Genomic DNA, 25,108 nt, shown 5'->3' on the forward strand with positions numbered 1-25,108 from the left:
CGTACAGCTTTGAGTCAATTCAATTTTATTTATAAAGCCCAATATTTAAAACAATAGTGGTCTCAATGGGCTTCACACCAGTAATTGTGTAATAAACATGAATCATAAAGAAAATAAAGTCTTATAAGTCAAAAGCTTGTTGCTAAACTAAACTAAACAGACTAAACTAAACTTGACGTCCCTGCCCTTAGACCCTCCTTCGCAGATGCCAGCTAGACGTACATTGATCTATTTGTTTACAAGTGGATCCATCGGAATGGAGGAGAGCAGGGACATTGTGGCCTTCAGTTTGTAGCACCTATGTCAGTCCTACAAGCTCTATTAAACAGCATTTTTTTGTCTGCTCCTGATTTACAACGATTTGAATAAAGAATTATGCAGAATTTTAGTTTTAATCTTAATTTTCTTAATAGATGTCCTCCATGGTAGGAAAATGCAACAAGAACATGTGAAAACACCAAAAAACTCAATTTTTGTTGGAGTGGGACTCTAACATCTCTGATGTGTTCCAGAAAAAGGACTAATATTGGATTCGGAGTCAAATGTTCTCTGATAAAATTTTAAAGAGAAAAAAAAATTTCTCTGTCCTTTGACACCCCCCCCCTCCCATTGTTACACTGTGCCTCTCTAGTCATGCTAAATGTAAAAATGCAGATTCAGCGTTTGTCTTTGTTGTGGCGTGGATTTTTTTTAATGGCTTTGTATCATTTCTGTGGATTCTAATCCAAATGTGGAGCTGCTGAAGATGCAGCCATGGGCTGCCTGGGGCAGAAATTGAACCATCAGCCTTACAGTTGACAGACAACTGTTCCTGTAGCTCAAGAGCCAGAGGAGCGGATAACGTGGGCTCGGTGAGGTCAGGGGAAGCCACGTTAAAGATGACTGACACAATGGCAAATCTTCAACCTCCGAGTGTCTGTTGGGTAACATTTGGAATTGAAAGTACTTAACAACTCAACTGTTTCCCTCCCAAGTGCTCACTGGCCTGACAGACGAACGCAGTGGGGTTTTGCTTGAATGCTTTAGGTTACACCACACATACACGCCTGTTTGTGCGTATGTGTAGGTGCACGCGCACTCATAAAATCACTCCCTGGGTTTTTTTCAACAGACAGCTCCTCTCTGTCCAAAAGTCTTGACAATAGCCTGACTTTTTTTTCCTGTCTTTCAGTTGGTTTGTTTGTTTTTTGCCGTTTCATTATTTGGGCTTCACTTTTCATTCAGACTTTTATGCCATTGCTAGTGCTGTGTTGTGATTCGCACTCCACTCTTGCCCTCTACTTTTCTTTCCTTGGGGTTCTCTTTCTTTTCACCCAAAGGATGAATAAATCTGCATGATTTCTTTTTTCTGTGGAAGTGTCCCCAGATGTGGTATGTCATTGTGTCAGCAAGTCAAACTTGGGTATGTCAGTGGTTGCCTCATGGTTTCCATCTACTAACACGTGTTGGGATGCTAAAGTTAAGGTAAGAATTCGTATTTAAACAGAGAAAACAGGATTATTCTGGGTGTCAGGTGATATCATGTCAGTCTAAATCCATCTTGGTTGTTACTTTGCATCCCTTTTTTGGTGGACCATGTTATTTAAATCTGAAAGTTGGGCTTATATTCTTCAATTTTTTAGTACAAAAGTAGTCAGCAGTGTTAATAGGCTTAAAGAGTAGCTTCTCTTGATCTCAGAAAACATGAGCAGTTGACCTTTTTTTAGGCTTCAATTGTGTGTCTCGTATTTTTTGTTAACTTTCTAACTCCTGACTGGTTACTATGACACAAAATATATTTCTGTAATATTATTAAATGCTTCATCAAACCAAAAGACATGTTTTGTCAAACAGTAGCGTACTGTACATGCTTAATCACTTTGTTTAGTTTTCCTCCATGACTGGTCCTGATGCTGTGGTTCTAAGAGGCAACAAATTAGTGCAGCGCTGAGGATTGTGAGTTTTCTCACATGTTCTGTGTTGCATTTCCAAATCTATCTGTAAAAATTTTTTTTTTTTTTTAAATTCTCATATCTTTGTCTTGTTCATTTTAGGCATAAGAGACTTTACATTGTCATCAAGTTTTTGTGGAAAGTCACATAGGTGCTCCAGTTGGAGATGCAGAATCCACAATGGCACCATCTGGAACAGGTCTTTCTCTCCCAGTACTTCTTCACCCAACTGGAGACAGACAGGCAGGAGTCTGTGTGTCCTACAAATCCTACTGTAACCCTAACCCTTTATGAATGAGAGCAGAAAAATGAGCAGTTGTGACTGAGGGCATATGTGAAAATAAAAGGAAAATGGGAGGAATCCGTTATGAACATGGCTCAGGAACAGGGATGTTTGCAGACTGTGACCACCCTTTAAAGATTTGCAGTTCAATTACTGACCAAGGACTTTGTAAGACTTCAAAAATGAAATTAATTTGACCAATAGCAACACAGTAAATGTCTACATAACAAGATTCCTTTGCTAATACAACATATTTCTTTGGAAAACTGTGTATGCTGTAGACATTTTATTGTAGAGAGTACACTACTTGAAACTGTGAACTAACAGCACTGAAATATGTCCTGGATTTGGGTTGGGGCTTTTCAAACTGATTTTGTTCCATCCCCTTCTAAATCTTTACAACTCAGTAAAGCAGATGTCAGCCAAGTTTGGAATAAATAAATAAGATAATGCGGACGAATGCAAATAATGCAATATGCAAGTCTGCAGAAAAAACTTTTGACACTGATTTAAAACTTTTTTTGATATGGTTTGAGAAAAAAAAGAAAAAAAACAGCTATGCAATATTGGTCCATGAAGTACAAATGATCTGTCATAAACTCCAAAGCCATATCCTGTAGAGAAGATGGAAGCTAATATAGACTACAGATCCTAGTCTAAATTGTGTAGGACTGTCCAGTGCCCTGGATTTGAGAGGGACCTGGCTGCAGACAAGATGGCGCCTGACATCACTGGCTGAAAGCAAAAATTATACTATGCACCCTAACCCTAAACACTTACCCAAAAATGTTGAGAAATTTAAATAAAATAAAAACTATATTTAAGGCTTAAGACAAAAAAACCTTAACTGTGTGGATCTCAGGTTGAAATAAAGTTTTTGTAAGAACAATATGGGGGGACTTCCTGTTCCAGCTGAGGACTTCCTGTTCTGGATGTTGTCTGCAGCCAGGTCCTCTTGCAGGATTCTAATGTAATTTGGACACAGGCTCAAAGATTTTTTATTTTTAAACACCAAAATATGATGTCACTCATTTGCCAAAGTGAAAAAATATTAAATATGAACATTTTATGAATTTTATTATTAAATCCACTCTGTTCTGATGATTAAACTTGAAGTTTTTTTTTTTTTTTTTTATTAACTCAACAATTGCTCAAGTGCAATGCATTGTGGTCTGTATTTGCCAAGCGAGTTAGCTTTGATTCACACTAGTTTTTTCCAGAGAGTTCTGGGAAATTTTTAGATCACAGAAATTTGGATTCCATGGAATCCATGATCCTAAATCCATGAAGCCCATGGATTAAATAAAAAAACAGGGATGCTGAAAAAAACTATTTGCGGAAAAATTCAGCTTTTAAGTCTTGTTTTGTTAGGATAGACTGCTAAAGTTAACCAATTAGTTACAAAATTACACAGTTGACAACTATCAACAAGATTTTGTGCCTTTGTTCAAGGATTGATTTATTTGAAATTTGAAGGAGGAGAGTGGTACCGTTTTCTTAGATACGATTCAGCGTCAAAAATAAAAATTCTATTTCAAAATTTAGCTACTCTTTATATGTTTAATATTAGTATCTCCTTATTTCCTTTTTTTTCTTTTGCTTTTCATTGAAAAACACATCCCTGTTACACAAATGACTAATCTAGTGGGCTAAGGGAGTTTGAGGTGCAACGGCAGTGTTAAGCTCATATGTATTGATTGTGTTGCATTAGGAACTGGTTTTGTTTTGTTGGGTGATGTGTACACCAATGCTGGGAAGACGGGCAAGCATTGGTTTTAACATTTACACACCTCCCAAAGCCACAAAAATGAAGCTGAACTTTACAAAAAAAAAAAAAAAAGGGAGACTAAAGAAATTTAAAAAATAATCATCATCTCAATGTACATTTTTTACATTTTATTTAGAGCTAGTGCAAGTGTCATGAAATGTTAATTTATTTTTTTAAAGCAGATTAGCCTTTTTGTATGCACATTTTGAAATATTTTAGCAACAGAAATTCCTCTGTCTATAGTGCCTCAGTCCAGCAGTTTAACTTAGGTTTTGCTTTGGTGGCACAAAGGTGCCCCCCCAGGTTTCCTGCTTTGTTACAGCAAATGAGTTAAAAATAAAATGAAAATAAGGACATAATTTTTTATCCTCAAACCAAGCATTTGGTCTGCTCTGATAATGTTATTTATTTAAGGGACAGGAAAAAAAAGTCTTTATCCAAGTTAATGGTTAAATAATTGAGAAGTAACGGTTGCCTATTGCACTATTTGCACTATAATGAAAAAAAGAAATACAGAAAAGATCTGTACTTCCTCTTTGTTTTGTAGAAAAAAACATGTTTTATGTGATTGCATCTTTAAAACCATGTAATTAAACATCTAGAATGAGGATTCCGTCAATTGGGAGATTAAGGTATAAAGGGAAAAATACTTAAGAATAATAAAAATAATCAGCTGACACGTAAGAATAAAAACCGTACTCTTCACTCCTTTACTCTTCTTTAAACGATTTAGCCAAATCAAATAACAGCAGGAACATTTAAAAAAAATATTTGTTGCTATTTAACCTGTTATTTTTAAAATTATGTTTTTAAACCAAATTTTTAACTTATTTAAATCATTAGAGATATAGTGCTGTGCCTTTGTGCTCGTACATACCAAGTATAAATGTATGTATAGAATTATGCGTGGGGCTGAACGCGCAGTCCGCAGCTGACAGCCTGGAATTACTTTCATAAATGTGTCTGGACCGTCACGCGCAAACGCCTCATTAACCGAGTTTCTGCCGCTGCTCCGCCGCCGTCACTTGCCACCGCCGGGGCACGCAGTTCAAAGTCAGAGTGCCCCCCCCCCCCCCCCCCCCTCCCCCCCAGATGCCACAGTCCCTCCCGGTCCTGGGTGCGCACACGCGCGCGGCGCGCACGCGCGGGGCTGCACACCGTCAGGATTGGACGCAGCAGGGGATCCCCAGTATTCCGCCGCTCACTCGCTCGTCGTTTGCCGGGAGGAGATGAGCGCGCCCCGACTCACACTGGAGGAGCAGCCGCGCGGGACGCACCGTTGTTTCGCGTCGTTTCCCCACAACTCTGCGCAACAGACTGGCGGCGCAACGGACCGGAACATGCTTCTCCGGTTCTCTGTTCTCAGACCGAAAGATGGATGGCGTGCGCACGAAGCTTTGATTAAGTCTGCTGTAGTTTCCCAGCTGGAGAAAACCACCGCTTGATCCGCGCTCAGCACTTTGTTCCCGAAGCGCGCGGCGCTTTCTGGACCTTCATCCTCGGGCTGACAGCGGCACGGCGCTCGGTCTGCACTTCCAGCTGTTTGACCGCAGAGAAATGCCGGAAAGCTGAAGAAGCGGAGGATTTCTTTTTATTAAAAAGTGGAAGAAAAGCGCAGGCTGCCGCGTTCGTAAACGGGAGAGGAGGACTCCCCCTCCCTCTACAAACTACGACAGGTAAGAGCGCGCGCAAAAACAGCGCGTGGAGGAGGAAGAAAACCAGGAGAAATGTGTTTTTAGATTGACGCACATCAGCTGTGGAAGAAAACATCTGACGGTTTGTGTTCGAAACAAATCCTTCACTTGAACATCCTCTTATTGATCAAATAATCCCTATTATAATAGAAATGATGAGCTCTTTAGACATGCGCACACTGCATTTGAATTTGTTTCTTCTCTGGACTATTGTGATACAGTAGAAAATCCTCTAAAACTTCTCATTTTTAATATTATAATTTGTTTCTTAGCTTGGGCTGATCTTTCGTTGGATTGGTTAAATTGCTGTATACCGAGTAAATAACTAAATAAAATGTTTGGGGAAAACGAGAAAAAGCCAATAGTGTCACTCAATGCGGAGTTTCATCCATTCGTGCGTCATTTTTTTCTGAATGGAGAACGTAGCGTTCTCATCTCCTCCAACCTTCTTGGGTTCATTTTCAATGTAAAAAAGAAAAGAAAATCTGAGAGGCAAAGTTGTATTCACCTTAGATCAAACAGGAAGAAATGTAAGGGTTTTTTAAAGTACTTTTTTTTTACCAGTTTTTATTATTAATAACAGAAACTGTAGTGACAGAAAACAAATAGAAGGTTTAAGTGAAAAAATATTCAAAAAACAAACCAAGGTCTTCCAGGCATACATATTTCTCTTTAGTTGGAAACACGTTCCATTTCAGTTTCTGTATTTGTTGTATCTTCAGGTGAACTGCAGCTGAAGCAGCTTATAACAAATATTAGAAAAATTCCTGTGCTGTCAGCTTTGGAAAAAGTTTGGGGGAAAATGAAGAGCCATTTGCTTGACCTGTAAATACCAGAGAAATGTGTGGAAAAAGCAAATGAAAAGAGTTTCAACATTTGTTGTTTGACATTTTATGATTTTTCCCCTGCATGAATTTCTGCTTTCTTACTCTGAAGCCACAGGATTCATCCAAATGTCTCGTGTCCTCGTCAGTGTAGTTTGTGATTTTTTTTTAATGCTTTCGTGGGAATGCATAAGGCGTTGTACCTCCTTTGACAGGAAGGTCATCGTCTCTAGTCTTTCACCGTGATTTCAGAGGCGCAAAAGTAGAGCTGCTTATCCGGTACAGAAATATTATCACAAGATATGGTTAAATCTGCCTCGGTCTATGTTCTTCATTCAGTTTTTAGTTAAAATTGTTTTATATATGTCGCTTTGGATTAGGTTAGAAAACCTCAAACGGTTAAAAAAAACTATAGAAAGTCATAGAAATTAAATTAAATGTGTGTAAAAACATACTAGCCATATGATTTTTTGTACATTTATCCTCCTACATGTTTGAGTTATGTTGTGAACAGATAATACTTCTAATAAGGATAAAATAAAAGCACATAGTCGACCTTAATGTTGAAGTAGCTGCTGTGTAATGATATATTTAATTAAAAAAATCCTATTATGTTGCGCTGGATCACAGGAGTTTTAAATTTCTAGGTCAAATTACTTCTTTCAACAGATTATTTTGTTATTTTACCAATAAAAGAGCAGTGAAGGTCTGTGGCTTGTATATTGCTAAAGGCAACGAAGGACAGATACAGTAGATGCTCATTTATGAAAAATTGTTTTAGTGAACAAAACTTGTTCTATAGCTTTTGAGCGAAAATCTCAAAATTAACAACTTTGGAGCATTTTCCTAATACAAAAATGCATATGTTTTCTGTGTAATTATAATTTTTAATACAATTAGATTTTTCTGAATGTAATTTAAAAATGAAATTTGTATTTCATGTCTTTTAAAGCTTTTGAATGTTTGCTCTATTTAAAAAAAATGTCTGGATGAAACTCGGCAAAGAACCGTCATTTTTATTTTAGCAGACCTTTTTTGGAATTTAAACAGTCAGTTTCAGCAAGAATTGAACGTTGTTCTTTACAATGGAAGGACTGTTCATATAGTAAAAAATATGCAGCATTCTGATGCTTTTTCTTAATGTTATTACAGCAAACCTGTTCATTTAAGAACACAGTTAAACGAAAAACCCATAAAAATTGAGGAAAGAGGTTTAAGCCACCAATTTTATGCAAGCAATTAAAACTTTATTATATCTGGAAGAAAAATAAATTAAAAAAAACGTCAAGAATCTGTGTCTGAGTTTGAACTTTTTATTTTTATTTTAGAAGACCTTCTGACAACGCTGAGACAAAAAGCAGTTAGTTGTAATCCACAGTTTATGCCTTTAGATGTCAGTGTGGACTAAACCCTTGAACGTTTTCCATTCGCTGAAGGCTAAACCCCTTTGCTGGACCTTTTCCTTAATCCTGCTCCAAACCACAATGCTAACACTTGCAGGCGGTCCTACCCACACATGACATTTTCTGAGGATTCCCAGAACAGCATCACAGATTCTGCACTTCTACAATAGGAAAAAACAGCCAAAATATTGTTTTTTAAAATTCTTTTATGACTGGACTTGCTTTCATGCGGGATAATGTTAAATATTTTTATAGAAGCAGAAAACTAATTAAAGTTGTGATTATTTTTACAGAAATGTAGATTTACTGTGTAGAAAGGAGAAAGATCATGAAATGTAGAAGCATTTAAATATGAATATAAAATTTAAAATAACCGTCACCAAGACTAAAGAATACATTTTTTTGAATGGTAAAATCAACGAACTGTGTTCTATTAAATTAGGTTATACATGTGTGTTCTTGTGTTTTAGTCTCATTCTGATTTTTTGTGGAGTCATTTCTGACCAGTTGGAACTAACAGGAAAATTGACACAAAAAGCATAAATATATATATATATATATATATATATATATATATATATATATACATATATATAGTCACCATGAAATCCCTCGGACAGAAAATTAACTTCTGTGTGTGTGTGTGTGCATGAGAATGATCAGCGATCAGTGTATGTTGTGGTTTGGGGTTAAATTTCCTTTAAAAACTCCTGTGAAACGGCCCGTCTCAGTTTCCTTATAATTTAGGGACCTCCAAAAACATAAATCAGGTACATTTTTGTTAGCTCACTTTATGTCTTTTGGGCTGCAATAAGTCACGTGACATATTGTGACGCAGTAAATTCCAAGGTGCATTTTTCATGTTGATGCATTCGGTGCAGGTGTGCCTGAAACTCGTGTTTGGAGCGTCCACTGATCATTAGACAAAACCTGCTCTACAGCTTTTAAAATATTCAGTGCATCAGCAAGCTGCATGTCAAAAGTCAAGCAGAGGCCCTCTCTGCATGTGAAAGACCGGCGATAAACGTGTTGGGGTTTCCAAGTTCCGTTAGAGTTCACATCAAAAAACCTCAAACCTCACTTACACTTTGAGAGAAACCCAACTCAGTTTAACTTAATATTTTTGGAACTATTTAGGACTTTTGTAACCTTTAATACATACATATTTGAAAAAAATGTAATGCAAATTATGTAATTAATTACGCAATGTAGATTTTTCTCATTAAAGCTTGAAACATGTTATATGTTTAGTTTTATTGTCTGTAGTTATGGAAGTTTGTAGAATTTCTTCCCCCCTTTTTAAACAAAAACAAAATAAAATCACACAAATGACCCATGCCTGATTGTTACTGCTTTAAAAGTCAACTAAAATGTTGCTAAAAGTCCGGTTTGAGTTGACCGTGATGGTAAGACAATGACAAGAATCACATAAAAAAAAACATTGTTTTGCAGAGTTTCTACTTCCAAATCATGTTTGGTTTTAAGCATGCAAATTGGATTGAATTATGCAAGGAGCACTATGTTTAATATAGCAACAGATCAGAAGAACAAAGGATTTTGTCCAACCTATGCACACTTTCTTGTATTTTCTAAATATTTTTAAGAAAATATTTTCAATTTCTATCAAAAGGTGCCTTGTCTGGGTCTCCTGGCTTTAGTAAAAACTTCCACACACACAAAAAAAAGAGAAGGCTGTGCTTAAGGTTAAGCGTTAGTGGCCATGTTATTGACATGTTGTGTTCACTTTGCTGGGAAAAAAAAAAAAAAATCCTTCCTGCATGAACGGCTGGTCAAGCTGAAAATCACCCATTTCCTGTCACCAGCTGAGTAATCTGTGCATCCCTGCCTCTAACTGTCGTCGTCATTATTTTTTTTTCATTCTCAGCACACGGTGGTGGTTCTTGGTGCACAGCGAGTCAGTAAAGCTAGTTTTTCATGATTAACTATACGGCAAAAACAAGCGCTTGAATAGGTTTCCATTTTTTGTCTCATTTCATCCGTTCTGTGGATCCATATTTTTTTAGAACAGCTAACCTTGAAAATAGATGTGTTTTTTTTTTAACCAAAAGTCTTGAAGGAAAAGATCAAAATAAGTGAAGAAAAACATAAAGGATATTCATAGAACTCTAACAAATGTTTATTTATCATTGCAATTAAGCAGCAAGTATTTTTCAATAAAAAACAAGTCAAGTCAAGGTTTAATAGAGCAATAAAGATCATTACTTTCTGTAGTGCTTTCTTTTTTGTGCCATCTTCCAAAAGATAGAGGTTCATTGTCAATTACTGTTAAATGTTCTTGTCGTCTGTGTTTTCACCCATTTTTAAATGAATAGTTTGCCTTTTTAAGCTTAATAAAATTGAACTGAAGCTCACAGTTCAGCTCAGCAAACACGTCTGCTTCTGTCATGTTTAAATGATCTGTCAGATTTCTGATTCTAACTATTTATGATACACGTTAAACAATGAATATACATATATGAGTGCAGGACCATTTCATTCATTTTTTTAAAGTAATTATGTCATTTGTTTGAAGTGTTTTATTATCTTAAATATGTGAACCTGAGATAATGGATGGCTTTGATTTAGCATCATTTAATTGGAAGCATTTCCAGCTCAGCACAGTAGTTTACAATTTATTCTTTATAGGTTGAACAATATTAGATGTAATGGCAATTAAAATAAAAGCAAGGTACATATTAAATAAATTGGAGGTGTTTTTAAAAGAATAATGAGCGATTTGATCATGTGGTGCAAGAAACACTTTCCCAGTGGGAAAAAAAAACTAAAGCAGTTAAGTCAAAAAAACGTTCTTTTGTTTGCTTTTTGGCCACACAAGCAAAAGTTAAACTTGACAAACACAAGAGATATAAACGCACATGTATGTGTTGCTGAATAGATTTTTGGGGCTGCGTGTTGCAGATCCATAAAAGCAGGAACTCAATTCTCCCTTTAAAGGCAGGAAAGGCAGCAAACATGTTAATTTATTTGGCATTGAGGTAAAGAGTGTGAGGTTCCTCCTAGTGGATCGATTAGGTACTGAAAAATTCATTAGTCATATTGTTTCAGTGTTGTGTGACCTTTTTCCTCAGCTAATCTTTTAAAAATTGTGTTTATTGAAAAATAAAGTGACTTCATGTCATTCTCTGAAACTATTGTTTATTAGAAGTTGTTCATTTCTTGCAGCTTTTTAAAGCTACACATTTTCTTAATCTTCTGTTTCATACCTATATAAACAAAAAAAATGAATGCTAAAAATGTATTCTGGTGTTTTATAAAGTTATCAGACAGCTGAAAAAGTTTGGAATACTATAAATAAACACTTTTCAATCATCAGTGACTTCCTTTGACCAACTCTTCTGTCTCCTTTCACTGATTAGATAACGCTCTCCGTGGTTTTCTGTTTGCATCACAATGAAAATGTTAAAAACTGGATGAACTCAGCGATGGGCATCATTTATTACTGATTTAGCTGTTCTGCTGGTAGAGTTGGACTTTTCATCATTTGTCCATATGGTCTAGTAAAACCCGATCTTTATCTTTATTTTACTGAAAACTCTCAGTGCAGTCAGGAAGGGGAACTGATGATGTTCAGGCTTTTTGTGGTAAAACTTTAGGCACCGGAACTCCGGCTGCCACAGAGCACCAGATAAACATAAGGAGGTAAAGAAATACTTTTTGTTTTTTTGTTTTTTTTTTTTTAAAGACACTGCTCGTTTTAGCAGAATGTTCAGGGGAAAAAAAGGACATGAAAAAAAAAAAACAGATTGAGTTTTGACTTTTGAGAAAAATATTTAAAGCTGAAAGAGGCTGAGCCAGTAAAACCAAAAAAAAAAACCTCCAGCAGAAGCAGATTTTGTTTTTTTTTTTCTTCTTTTTTATCAGACTGAGAAAAATCACAATTGGTTTAAATCCAGAAATATTTAATAACAATAAAAATCATAAGAAATCATCCCATCATATACATTTTTGTCACGTTAAACACTTAGATTATGATTATACTTTAAAGATCTATAGTAAATATATCTACATGTGCCTAGCTGAAAGTGTAAATTCTTTAAGAGTTTTTTTAAGTTTTCTTTTGACTAACAAACACTTTATTTCATTGTTTCAGATTCATACAGTTATGGTGAACGGAATTATTTGAAAAATGACTAAAATCCCTCCTTGAATTCCCTAAACCTGATAAAGAAAGGTGTGTGGGATGCTCAGGGGAAATTTTGAACATAATCATCATTTTGTTTTCCCCTCAGAACTTTTCAGGTTTTTTTGTTTTCTCTCTTACCAAAGCAGAAGAATCTTCTTTGGAATCTGTTCAAGTCCAACTTGATTTCATCTGTGGTTACACAGCTTAACGCTTGTCTACCAGCTTATTCCTCCTATTATTCGATGGATTTCAGAACTGCTACATCTTTATCTGGTTGTTAGTTACTCTGAATTCTTTCTTTATATGAAGCTGCCCTCCTATAACTTATTTCAAGATTCAGTCTTAATGCATTTAAATGACTAAAGGTACAAACATTTTTTTGTTATGGTTTATAGAAAATGCTACCGCTTGTCGTGGAGTTGAGATGCCTGTTCGAGAAGAAACGAATACATTCTGAAATATTTGATCATTTTTCTGCCCTTGTTTGCCTTTGTCTCAGAGGGACAAAGAGTTCTCACTTTGGCTCGGCGGATGCTTACACAGAGTTATTGGCAATGAGGCATTTGCTTCATCAGAAGCCACGAGTCCTCTCAACCTTTTCCAGTCTTTTCAAACGCACAAAAACACTTAGAGGTGAACAAAGAACTGAAGAGAAAAGAATCATTTTGATAGCTGAGACAAAGTGCTGCAAAAGCAGCATATTAAGTATTTCTGCTCACAACTGAGACTGCACAATAAATCACAAATTTATTGCAATTTATTGTGATTTATTGTGTTTTTATCTTGACTTTCATTCAACCAGGAAGTTTTTTTCTTAAATTGCTTATTTATTGTTGTCGCAATATCAAGCTTTGCAATACCTATATCGCAAAAAGTCGGAGAAAATTTCCATTAATTGTTTTCCTTAAATGTGCTTGAACAATCTTATGGGAGCTAAATCCATTTATGCATTTGACCAATCAGATGGAGCCGTTCACGTCGTTGACCAATCGGATGGAGCCCTTTTATGTTAGATGCTCCTCTCCTATGTAGACAATAGTCATAATTATAATTTAAGTTATGTTGAGGGCTGCACGGTGGCGCAGTGGTTAGCGCTCTTGCCTCACAGCAAGAAGGCCCCCGGTTCAAGTCCCGGCTGGGGGACATCATTGGGGGGACCTTTCTGTGTGGAGTTTGCATGTTCTCCCCGTGCATGCGTGGGTTTTCTCCGGGATCTCCGGCTTCCTCCCACCGTCCAAAAACATGCTACATAGGTTGATTGGCAACTCTAAATTGTCCATAGGTGTGAGTGTGAGAGTGAATGGATGTGTGATTGAGGATATTCTACCCTGCGACAGACTGGCGACCAGTCCAGGGCTTCCCTTGCCTACGCCCAAGTGGCCGGGATAGGCTCCGGCAACCCCGTGACCCCGAAAGGGAATAAAACGGTTAAGAAGAAGAAGATGAAAAAGTTATGCTGACTCTTATTTAAATTAAACTGTTGCAGTGAAATTTGAAATGGTGTATTTAGTTGTTTTACTATTAGTTCATGTAATGCAAGTTATATTGTCATCGCAATATTGTTCTTTAATATCACATATCTCGAGTTTTCCTCATTTCGTGCAGCCCTACTCAGAACAATGTGGTTGAAGCTGCAGAAGCCGCTAACATTTGGTGTATTACCATGTATTGCTATTTAAATCAGTGCCACATCATTAGTTGATTAGATAAAATAATGAAAGTGGATTGATGATGTAAAAACCAAAACATCCTGGTTTCAAGTCCAAACCGCTGCGATTAGGTGTGGATTTTGGATGTTCTTTCCATATAAAGAGGCTCCAACTTTCCCCCCCATCAGTCAAAAATGTGTCATAGGTTAACCCCTAATACAGCTGTATTCCTGGAAGGAAAAAAAAAAGAAAATCACCAATATATTTGTGTCAACATATCTGCAAATATTTGCTTCAAGTGGTTAAAAAAACTTGTGTTTTTGTTTTTTTTATGTGTTCTTTCTTGTGTTTTATTTTTTTTAAATTTGTTTCTTTAATCAAATCATTGTGAATCAGTAGCAGATGAAAAAAAAATGCTGTTTGAAAAAGTTTATTTGTCATGTGGAAACTATGCTGGACGGGCCACAAACTCCCAGCTCTGCTCAGCTCTCAGTCATGGGGAGGGGAAGGGGAGGCGGGGTTGCTACGCACCAACAGTCCACATCTCAGAGGTGAATTTCCAATGAATCACTGCCGCTCTGCAGAAACTCTGTCCTGGAAAATTACACCGTTTTTAATTTATTTTGGATAAAAACAACAAAATCATTAGTAAACGTCCACTGGGAAAGCTTTGAATTTGATCGGCTGTTTAATTATAAATCCTTAAATACCTTTTAGGAGCGAATGTGTACCTGTGACGGACTTACATTTACCTAAAGATGGCTCCAAAAGCAACCTCAGAACATATCAGGACAAAGAAATGACAGACAGAAACGGTCATCATGTCTCCACAAAATGTTGAAAAAGGCCGATATCGTTCATTACTATCTTATCATAAACATTTATTTAAAGAGAGCAAATATAAACATGTTTTGATGTAAAACAGCAGATACGTTGACTAACAGAAACAAAATTTGTATTTTGTGTTTTAGAACAGCATTTTTGGGCCGTGGTTGTATTGAAATGTGTCATCTGGAGTTTTTGATGTGTCTTTTCTTTGCTTCCCTGAACAACAGAATGTTTTCCTGCGTTTGTATGAAAAGCATTATTGGACATAATTTCCATGTGACCCTTTGTCACAGTGTAGCCTCATGGTGGTTTTATCATCAGCAACTGCTTTTGTTGAAGTTTTTATCATCTTTTCTTGGACCTGTTGATCCTCTAAGCTTAAGAAAATGTGTTAGGACTCTTGAAGTAAAATCAAAGGTGCGTTAGAAATACTTTATTTACAATATGACATATGTAGTATTGTCAGAGCTTTAGTACTGGAAGTGCTGTAAGTATTGGGGATATTTTCCAGAGTGTGGTCTGTCCGTCAGAAACCATAATCTCAGAAACAATGATAATAAATCACAAGTGCTGTAAAAAAATACACATCACCATTTTTCGCAAAGTTTAAAATCTCTGTTTGTCTGGATTATTCAAACCTAATCTATAATTAGTGACAAGCAATACTTTTTTTTTTATTGACAGTGCTTTTCCATCTCATTAAACAGAAATCTCCTTGTGTTGTCAACTCCATCAGCCTTAACGGAAGTTGTCTTTTCAGAGAAATGATTTCCTTGTGCAGCCAGATTTTCAAATGACCTCTACAGCAAACAACAGCTGAGTTGTGGCAGTGAAGGCCTGAGAGAGCATCATCACAGAGGCATTGATCAGTTTCCACACACACGGCTAAAGTTTGCATCAGAAAGGCCTTGTGCCCCTGATTTTTGGATTTGTGTAAACCCCCTGAAATGAGGCTCGTGCGCAGGACTTGAGCTGAAATTGAATTTGTGGCAGCTCGGAGCCTGAAGGGGCTAAATGCAACTGTTGAATTACTTGGTCTCGACTTTGTTAGTCGTCCTCTCAGGAGACCCTGGACACACTCTGTGTTTACCATGTGTGGATGGACCCAGTCTTCTGCACAGACTGTGGCTGACAGATGGAGCTACAGCTGGGTATGTTGAGCAACCTATCTTTGTGTAAGCTCCCTGGCTTATTGGCAAATGATCTTGTATTACCAGGGTAATATTCGGTGCCATTTGGATGGGGATAATGCCTTTTCCTTTCCGCTGTTTTCTAAGGATGTTAGAGGTGCAGAGAAATACGCCAAAAACCCCTCATGGGAGTTCCAGATGGCGAAAGAGGCAGGTGAATTGCAGCGTGACTGCAGCTCTGGGATGGTGTTGCACTGTGCTGGGAGCTGCTGGGTACAGCAAAGGTCAGAGCCCCCCAGTGGCAAATGAATGCAAAAACACAGCTTTTTCAACATGCCGAAGACCCCAAATGTCTTTGATTTAGGTCTGTAACAATTCATTTCAACAACAATTCGATCAATATAATAATTTTTGGATAACGAATCTTGTATTCAGATTCAAGATTCAAAGGGTTTATTGTCTTATGTACAGTAAGGAAACAGGTTTCCATGTACGATGAGATGCTTACTGTGCTGTTCGCTGTGAATTTAAACGATCCAATTCTCTGACCTAAAATCGGTCTAGGACATCTTTAGCCAAAACTTCAACCAGTGTGACTCAGGGATAAATACCTGGTACTGAACAGTGCAGGTGAAGTTTTCCAGATTCCTTGTATTTTTTGCTAGATAATCAAGTGTAAATTAAATGTGTGTACAAACAAAGAAGTAAACAAGAATTAATGGCCAATCCATTCACATTTTAGTTTCCTAAAGTTCTGTTGTGTTTCCCTTAAAAGAATCCAAATGGAACATTATTAGTACATTCTAAAAGACTGTATGGTCAAGTCTTTGCAAATTCAGTGTATCCACACATTGGACTGGAATTATTACTTGATCATTTTTTGCTGCCATCACACGGGTGATGTAAACCAAATGGCATTTTTCATTATCAATATAATCGATTAATTTTATTTTGAAAGGATTTTATATTGATATATGTCAATTCAATGGACAACTGGCGTCCAACAGATCGATCTGGTTGGATCGTAGGAATAAAAATTCATTAAGGCGATTAACCCTTACACCCCTACTTTGATTGATTTTTAAAGTTACAACCATTAAAAGTATTGATACAGTGGTTCCTGTGGTAGAGAAAGAAGCTGTTGCCAGTCGGTAAAAAAAAGAATGAGATGTAAATGCGTCATATTGTTAAACACATGCAAATGTATTGGTATATTAATAAAGTCTTATTGGGATGGAAATGAGGCAAAAAGAGAGTAAATTACAAAGGACAACAAATCTTGAAAAACAAAGTTTGTGATTGGCAGATGAGGGTTAGGTCACCAAGACGGCGGGTGACCTGAATGCATCATGGCCAAGCCACCGTAGCAGGGTAATGGAGGGGCTGGGGGTTTCATTTGAGCTTTTCCAGAATCACTACTGTGACAGTAGAGCCACCCTGCATATAGACCCTCAGCCATCTGTGTCCAAGATCTTTTTTTTTTTTTAGTTACGCTTCTAGAGATGAAGTTCAGGTGGGCATAGGGACGCAGATATCCCTCAAAATTGGGAAGCTTACCTTTAGACTCCCCTCTGTTGGAGCTTACATAACTGCAGAGGCCTCAGTGATCCATCTGTTGGTCCAACACTTATTCATTTATCCCTCTTAACTAAAAAAAGAAGGGTTTTATACTCCTTTGAGTTCCTTGCTGGAGTTTTTTTCTTTTATTTAAATAAAAATCTATGTTAATGTTATGAGGCAGAGTAAAATGCTAAGATGCTTTAACAGGCAGATGCAACCATATGTAAATAAAAGTATGATCCTGATGTGAGAGTGTAGGAATCCTGCATACCAGGGTTTTTCAGTCAGAGCCCCTCTGCCCCCCCGGCCTGCATGTTTTACATGTCTCCCGGCTCCAGCACACCTGAATCAGCTCATCAGCTTTTCATCAAGCTCGGCAGAAGCCGGATGATGACACCATAATTTAAATCAGTTGTGTTGTAGCAAATGTGTAAAGCAGAAAGATAACTCAGACATGAAGTTCACGTTCATAAAACAGCAGGGATATGGAGAGGCGCTCTGCTCTGTGGGTTTAGAACCTCAGCTTTCAGTTCCTTTGAAGGATTATGTTGCAACCTGGAACTAAGCAATCAAGCAAAAGAATGACCCTCCCACAATGCTTTTTTTTCTTGATGACAAGATGAGTTTTTGAGTTTCAGTGATGAGTTTTTTTTTGTTTTTTTTGATGTACTATGAGTGAATTCCGCATTAATTTATTTGAAAGGCGAAAAATCAAATTTAAAAGGAAGATAAAATAAAAATAAGATACACAGGCCAATTTTTCTCCTAAGAAATGTGAGTCAAGATGAGAAAATACAGTTTAAGCAAATATAAACTCAGTGAGTCACAGCGTTAGTTCATCATGGGGATTTATGCTTTGAATTTTTAAGGGGTTTTTATGCTTCACGGTAAAAATAGTAGTGTTAACAGCACAGAACTCGTTGCATCTTGCTGCATATTCACCTTTGTTTAAATGTCCTTTTTTCTGCAACCTATCAGAGATATTTGGTTGTTTTTTTGTTTGTTTGTTTTTGCTACCGTGCTAAAATGTATCCTGATGTTTTAAACCCCCCAAGCCCATTCAACATCTGTACAAGTGATGAGTTTGCCCATTTCACGGAGCCTGACTTTTAGAATTGAGGAAATTATTCAGTCAGAGCGTAATTTGTACGTATCAAATGCACACTCTGTGCGTGCAACATTTTGCACATGGTCAGTGCTCAAACTTTACTAACAACTGATGCTACGTACACACCAGGCATAAGATGCCCGTCCCAAGAATGCACTGACCGCAGGTTCTTGAGCGTGCTTTCAGCATACCCATTACTAGCAGTTAGAAGAGGCTTGGTGCCAAATGTCGAAGCGGTTCAAATCTCGCAAATCTTGCTCTAGGCTTCTTCTTTTGCTGCTCTATTCAGATCTAAGACTTGGTGTCATATAAGTCTAGCTAGGCACAAAGTGCCAATATTAATTCCTCCTCCATGATCAATTTTTCAACGGTGTAACCCTTGTGCTATCCTAGGCACTTTAACATTGGGAGTTGGGTCATCTAGACCCACTAGACAGTGCTCTGAACCTTTCGTCTTCTATGATTTGTGATCTTCACTGGTGTCCATGGATTACATGATATCTTTCCACCTTTATCCACCTTTGTCATGGTAGGGAGAACACGTCAATGTGAGGGTGGGGTCATCCAAGATAGCACAAGGGTTAAACGTCAAGGTTCAAGTAATTTAAATGTCAACACGCATTTACTGGCCACGTGTTTTGTACGTAGAGCCCAAAAACTGACCTAAAAACATGCATAGTGATGCCTGATTACAAGAGTCTTGTAATCAGGTATAATGTAATCATACTGTATCTAGGTGTGAAGTAGGCTTTTCTGTATCACATCAGAAGCACGAGTGGTAACACCTGGTTTTCCAGTAACTGCTTCAGTTCAGCTCAGAGTAGTTCAGTAGCATTTTTCTTTCCACAGCAGGTCATACTTTACTCATGCAAAGACGACATCCCCTGATTGAAAGGGGTGTGTTTTATCTGGGTGCAACACAGAGCAACCTACAGAGCAACAAGCTACAACACTCAATCCTCAGAGCCAACAATGCTGTTGTTTGTCAAATGAACACCAGCAAAGAAAAATGTTATGAACTTTCCTTCATCAAATAGCAGTGAAAGATTTTTTTTTTTTTTTAATCAAAGAAGTGTTCAGGTCCTAACACATAAGCTGCTTCCTCCATTTATGGTTTGTGAATCTGCATTTTTGTGGCAGTTCAACATGCAAACTCTGCAGATGTGGCACCAAAAGGTGTTGGTTTAATTTATGTGGTACAACTGCAATGAAACAAATAAATACAGACAGAGAAGGACAAGGAAAAAAGAAAACCATTGTGAATATAATACAGACTCCTTGGAAAAAATGCAGAACAGGTCAATATGCTCATATAGGGAGTTGGAAACTCACAACCCATTGTGGGTGTGGAGGGCAACTGGCTGAGTTTAGCTCTTTTAACTGTGTTGGCCCTCACTTGTTGCAGGGATTTATTGGAACTCCCAGCAAGCAGCATATGAAGCCACAGACAGGAAGTACAAAAACCTGGAGCACATTATTCATTCTTGATTTCAATAATGCACCACTCTGTCAGCTTGCTAAAAGCTGCAGCTTATCAAAACCTGTCCGGACACAGACCTCTGTAAACTAGGCAAATGTACGAGGGGGAGTAGGGCAACAGTCAAAATGAACTATTTTATAGCCTTCTTTTTTCAACAATTGTTTTATTTTAGCTTTGAAAATGTAAAACAAATGATTTGTTGCATCTGTGTTCCTGAGAGTGACCTCTTTATTTTTAAATCCACAAAAATAGTAAACATTTAAGAAAAAACACGAAATCCAACAAAGAAGACAGGTTGAGTAGATTTAACCAGTAGGATTTTGGTAACTTTATAAGTAAACTTCATTTTATTAAATGGCATTTGAGTGCTCTTTCTTTGAAACAATATAGTTAATTAATACATTTAAAAAAATAAAGTTTGATATGGTTTTATTTTATTTGTTAATTTTAAGCATTAAAAATGCTTAAAATGGAAAAACACATCACAAAACAGATATATTAAACCCATTTCAGATAATATGCAATGCACTGATCAAAAGGTAAAGAAATATTAATAAAGGTGATGCCATATTTTTTACAGTGTAATAACTGGGGACTCCCAATTAGTATAGGATGTTTTTATTAATTATTAATAATATGATCAACGCTTTATATTTAAAGTTTATTGTTCCAGATAAATACTCCAGTAGAAGTTTGCATGTCATGAATGGATCACCACATTTTAATGCTGTAAAGCGCAGCAGAATATGGCAGCAGTTCAAGCCGGAGGCTAACAAAAAACAGTTCACTGTTTTTTAAAGTAGTTCATTTCTTTTATGTGTTACAAAAGTATCGGATCAGGACTCAGTATTTGCAGATTCTCAAAATTAAATGACTCTGAATTTAATCAAAAAACGAGACATCTCCAGTAATTACTCATAATGTGTATTTGTTGTTTTTATTTTCTTCATAATGGATTAATTTGCAGTTATACATACAGAACAGTAAGTTAAATCAAAATAGCTGAGTAAATGTCTCACTTCAAATGATCTTACAGGTAATTGCAAATGGTAAATGGCATCTAGCGCTTATTATATAGTGAGTTTTACTTTCAGTAATCTCAGAGATAATTTACTTTCAGTTCAGATTGGAGCAGGGAGCTTGTGGCCCGTCCAGTGTCTTCTCTACGTAACACATCCAGACTTTTTTAAAAGGCATATTTTATCTGCTCCTCATTTACAACAATATTACGAAAGAAATACTCAGAAGCACAGTTTTAAGCGTAATTTTCTTTATATTTGTCCTCCATCATCAGAAAATGTTAAAAACCCTTTTTCATCAGAGATGGACTTCACCTTTTAGCCTTTCCTTACAGCTGCTTTTTTTTCTGCGCTTTGGTCCTTTATTGACTCTTAGAAATCACTTTTAATATTATGACCTTTTATCTGTTAAGTGTTTGATATTCCTTATCCTGCCCTAACAGTTTGACCGATGATGATGATATTCTGAGGGCGTCCAGAGTGTCAGGATGTCAGTAACAGACCATTTGGCTCTTGTGGGCTGCAGAGGGAGGTCCCTGTGAATTGGACTTCCCTCCCCCAGCTGCCAACTGATCTTTTCAGACTGCCATGTGGAGAGTTTGGCTTCTGAGTCAACCCATGACTTTTGTGGGTTTTTACCAGCACTCTTAAGCCCGTTTTGAGCAGGGGGTTCTACCAGTCAGGAGTGCCACTGTCCTGGAACGTTGTCCTGAAGAGCGAGGCCACGTCTTTTCACCAAACCTCTTTAGGATGGCAGAACGTGACAAATTCAGGAAGAATGTTTTATTCAGTTCCAACAACTTTGAGCTGTTTTACTGGGGAGTCAATCCGTGTCTGATGGAGGCAACATCAACCCAAAGAGACAGCAGCTCATGATACATGCTGATTCGTTGGCACAATTCCTAGAAAAAGAAAAATATAAATGCCATAATTTTGAACTGCTATATCATGTTTCGTTATCAGATATTAAAGCTAATGCAAAAATGATACTTAGTTTCTCAACAATGTAGAACAAAACTGCACTCTCTCTGCTAAGTTTCATAATTGTGTTTTTTGATCTTGGAGCGATAGCATTTCACAAAGGCTTTAGATATGTGATGTATGAAAAAGAATATCCAAGAGTTTGTCACACTGGTGGCCGTCTTCTGTGCTGCTCCCCCAGTCCTCCATCCATCTTTTTTTTTCTTGTATTTCTTTTTTGACAGCTCTTTGGGTTATAAAAACCTCCATGATGTATGGTGTTGTCCGAAGAATACACTAAAAAGTCCCACAGTGCCTCAAATGGCTCCGTATACTGTTATTAACACACACACACACACCCACACACACACTGAAGCAGTCAGTGAGACAGAATAATGTTTTTACGCTTTTATTTTTGTATAAAACTTTAGCATTTTTCAGGCTTTAGCGACTGATTCCCTGCTTTGGACAATCAAAGCTTTTTGTGTCGTTCTTTGGTTAAAACTATTTTGAGGTGTCAAAAAATGTAACTTCTTTTGGTTTAGATTTTATAACGTCTAAAAAGGGTGCATTTGTCATTTCAGGATATTAAAGTTTATAGATGAATTGCATTGGGACTACTAGGTTCTGAGTTAAACATGAGGGGAAAACAGTATTTGAGTTGGACACCTAGAGGGGATTTGAAGTGGCAAAATTACTGGTATCTGACTTTATATTCACTGAAAAAAAACATTTGTGTTTCTGCACTTGACGTGTTTGATACTAAGTCAAAGTGCTTCAGATAAACAATGAATGACTTATTTTATTCATGCACCTCAAAGCACTTTTACTATCCATTTATTGTTGGATGTGAAACTAATTAAAGTAGAACAAACCACTACCTAAAGAGTGAGGTGTGTGAACCAGCGGCATCGTGGCATCATTTCAGGATTATTGCAATGTGAGCTCTGGACAGGAAGAGGACAAACTAGGTTAGCGACCTTGCTCTGCTATGCTTCAGTACGGGTTGCCTGACTCAGGCCCAGAGAAATGAACTCTGGTGCAAACTTGATAAAACACTGGGCACATTAAAGCTGTGCCAAGTGTCACCTTGTTTTACTGCAGGAACCTTAACAAAGCTCTTAGCATTTGGACTCATAATGGTTTAATTACTGATGTTTCCCTTCAGAGGTTGCCACAGCTAATCAGCTTTCAGTGAGTCACACATTTAGTTTGGAAGAGAATTTCACACCCTTCCTGACACAACCCTGACCAAATTGTTTTTCTTTTTCATAAAAATTATTAATTTTGTTAAGGAAAATAGTACATTTTTGTAGTGGTTTACCGCTGTAAATAAGGGGTTTTAGTGTTGCTTTAAAAACCTAGAATTTTTAATGTCCCTTGACAATAATGAGTTCCTTATATTATGAAAATAGATATTGACAGAATGCATAAATTATACTTAATGGCCTCTAAAAGATTATTGTGTTCTATGTTGTTGTTTGTGTAAAAAAAAAAAAAAAGTCCAACATAGTGGTCACTGGCTTATTGTGGGAGTTATGTTATAAAAATAACCTGTGATAAGGGAAGTCTGCAAAAGTAGGAATAAACAGTGGATGTTTTAAAAGTTTCATTACACATATTATTTACTTTTCTCTATTGTCTATTTTTATTTCAAAATTCAACCGTCATAAAACAAAATTGCCTAGACTACTAGAATGAAATCAGAAATCTGATCGAGTTTAAAGATTTAGGAAGTTTTGGCGAGCTGAATGTATTCTATATAGGTGACACGGAACAAAGGCGATGCACCGAAAAGGTCATCCAGCAGAAGAAAGTGCACTATAAAAAAAAAACATAATAAAGCATTTAAAATTGAAGTGTAAGAAAATCTGCTGGTCACTGAGACAGCGAAAGGTGAATCACAATATATAGAGGGAAGACTATACTAGACATTTTTTAACCTATTTTTCATTAATGTTAAGAATTTTTTTTTCTGTAGTGGTTTACTAATATAAACAAGCCGTTTTTACTGTTGCTTTCATAACCTAATAATGCACCTTAACCACTTAGGAACATCTTTTGTTTAGATGAAAAGAGACAGAATACTTAATGGCTTATAAAATGGTGTTCTGTTCTGTATTCTTGTTTGTGTTAAAAAAAAAGTGTAATATTTATGTATGAAATGATATAAAAGTCAAAATGCTGCTGAAGGTCATAAAATGTTTCAGGCAACTGTGGAATCGTTAAGGTTAAATGAACCATTAACCTTTTCCTTTATGACACAACGCTATAAACCACAAAATAAGCACCATCTTGTTAAGTATTTCCTGGACTTGAAGTGTTCCCTCATAGGATCTATCTGTGTTTGATTGAATATTTGAAGCTGGACTGTTGCACCCTGAACCACTACTCATTCTCGTCACTTCCTGTCGTGGACTCTAGAGGTCGACCATAGGGAACTATAAAAGCATATAAGTTACTTTAAGTGTTGGGAAAAATGGTTCTTCTGGGGCCATAAAGTCCAATAAAAAAAGCTTAGAAATTTAGAAAATTACATGAAGAATTCTCTTGTTGAGCATTAATCATCACTCTTTTTTTCTTTTTTTGGTGCTCTAACATAGATAGAGTTTTGATCCTAATTTTGTATTCAGTACAGATCTGGTAGAAAATGGTCTAAACCATTTTGCCAACATTTTGTGAATGTTGTAAGGGAGAAATAATATTTGTAAAGTTTTTTTTATGTTTTAAAGGTTAAGTAAAAAATAAGTAACCTTTAGAAATCTGTCACTTTGATATTTTATTTTGTAGATCACACGTTGTAAAAACAGGTATGGTGACCATAAAGGGGGATAACTTGATACCCTTCACACTCAAACAAAGTGCTGGCGAACAATACGAATTCTGAGAAGAAATAAAAGTCTTCTGAAAATATTTTCCTGCTCTCTGCTGCTCATTTTAATGTCTGAATACACAAAGAAAATGTGAGCCAAAGCCAATGGGTGGAGAAAACTTGTTGACGGTAGCAGCAGGAGAATAACAGATGTCAAGTAAAGGTATTGCTCCAAAAGCACACGGTAGAATTTGGCAGTCGCGTTTTTTACACACGTCACGGTGGGCGCAGAGGTTTTAAGGTATAGTTAGAATTTTACAGTGACTGGACAATTTATTGACCTCGGTCAGTAGCCGGCCGTGCTCATTTCCAGGTCGCGTGGCAGTCCAACTCAATTCCATTCTTACTTATTTACACACCGCAAAATTACAACACAGTTGTCTCAACTGACTTCACACCAATAGTTGTACAAAAACATAGAATCAGTCATAAAGTATGAACAATAGCTAATTGCC

General features: G+C 36.8%; 1 protein-coding gene across 13 annotated transcripts in view; it reads left to right on the top strand.

Moving 5' to 3' along the window:
• Positions 1–25,108, top strand: part of tenm3 (teneurin transmembrane protein 3) — a 709,086-nt gene that overhangs the window by 378,065 nt on the left and 305,913 nt on the right. For 3 of the 13 annotated variants that reach the window (XM_023954860.2, XM_023954869.2, XM_023954872.2), the window contains exon 1: positions 4,963–5,658. The exons of 9 other annotated variants lie outside the window; for them this stretch is intronic. The gene's annotated coding sequence lies outside the window, so the exon portion shown is untranslated. Of the gene's footprint in view, positions 1–4,962; positions 5,659–25,108 lie in introns of those variants that run through there. One more of the 13 variants, XM_078946838.1, reaches the window with a different exon arrangement.

The sequence above is a fragment of the Oryzias latipes genome, chromosome 1 (genome assembly GCF_053564925.1).
Source record: "Oryzias latipes strain Hd-rR chromosome 1, Olatipes_Hd-rR_3.1".
NCBI lineage: Eukaryota > Metazoa > Chordata > Actinopteri > Beloniformes > Adrianichthyidae > Oryzias > Oryzias latipes.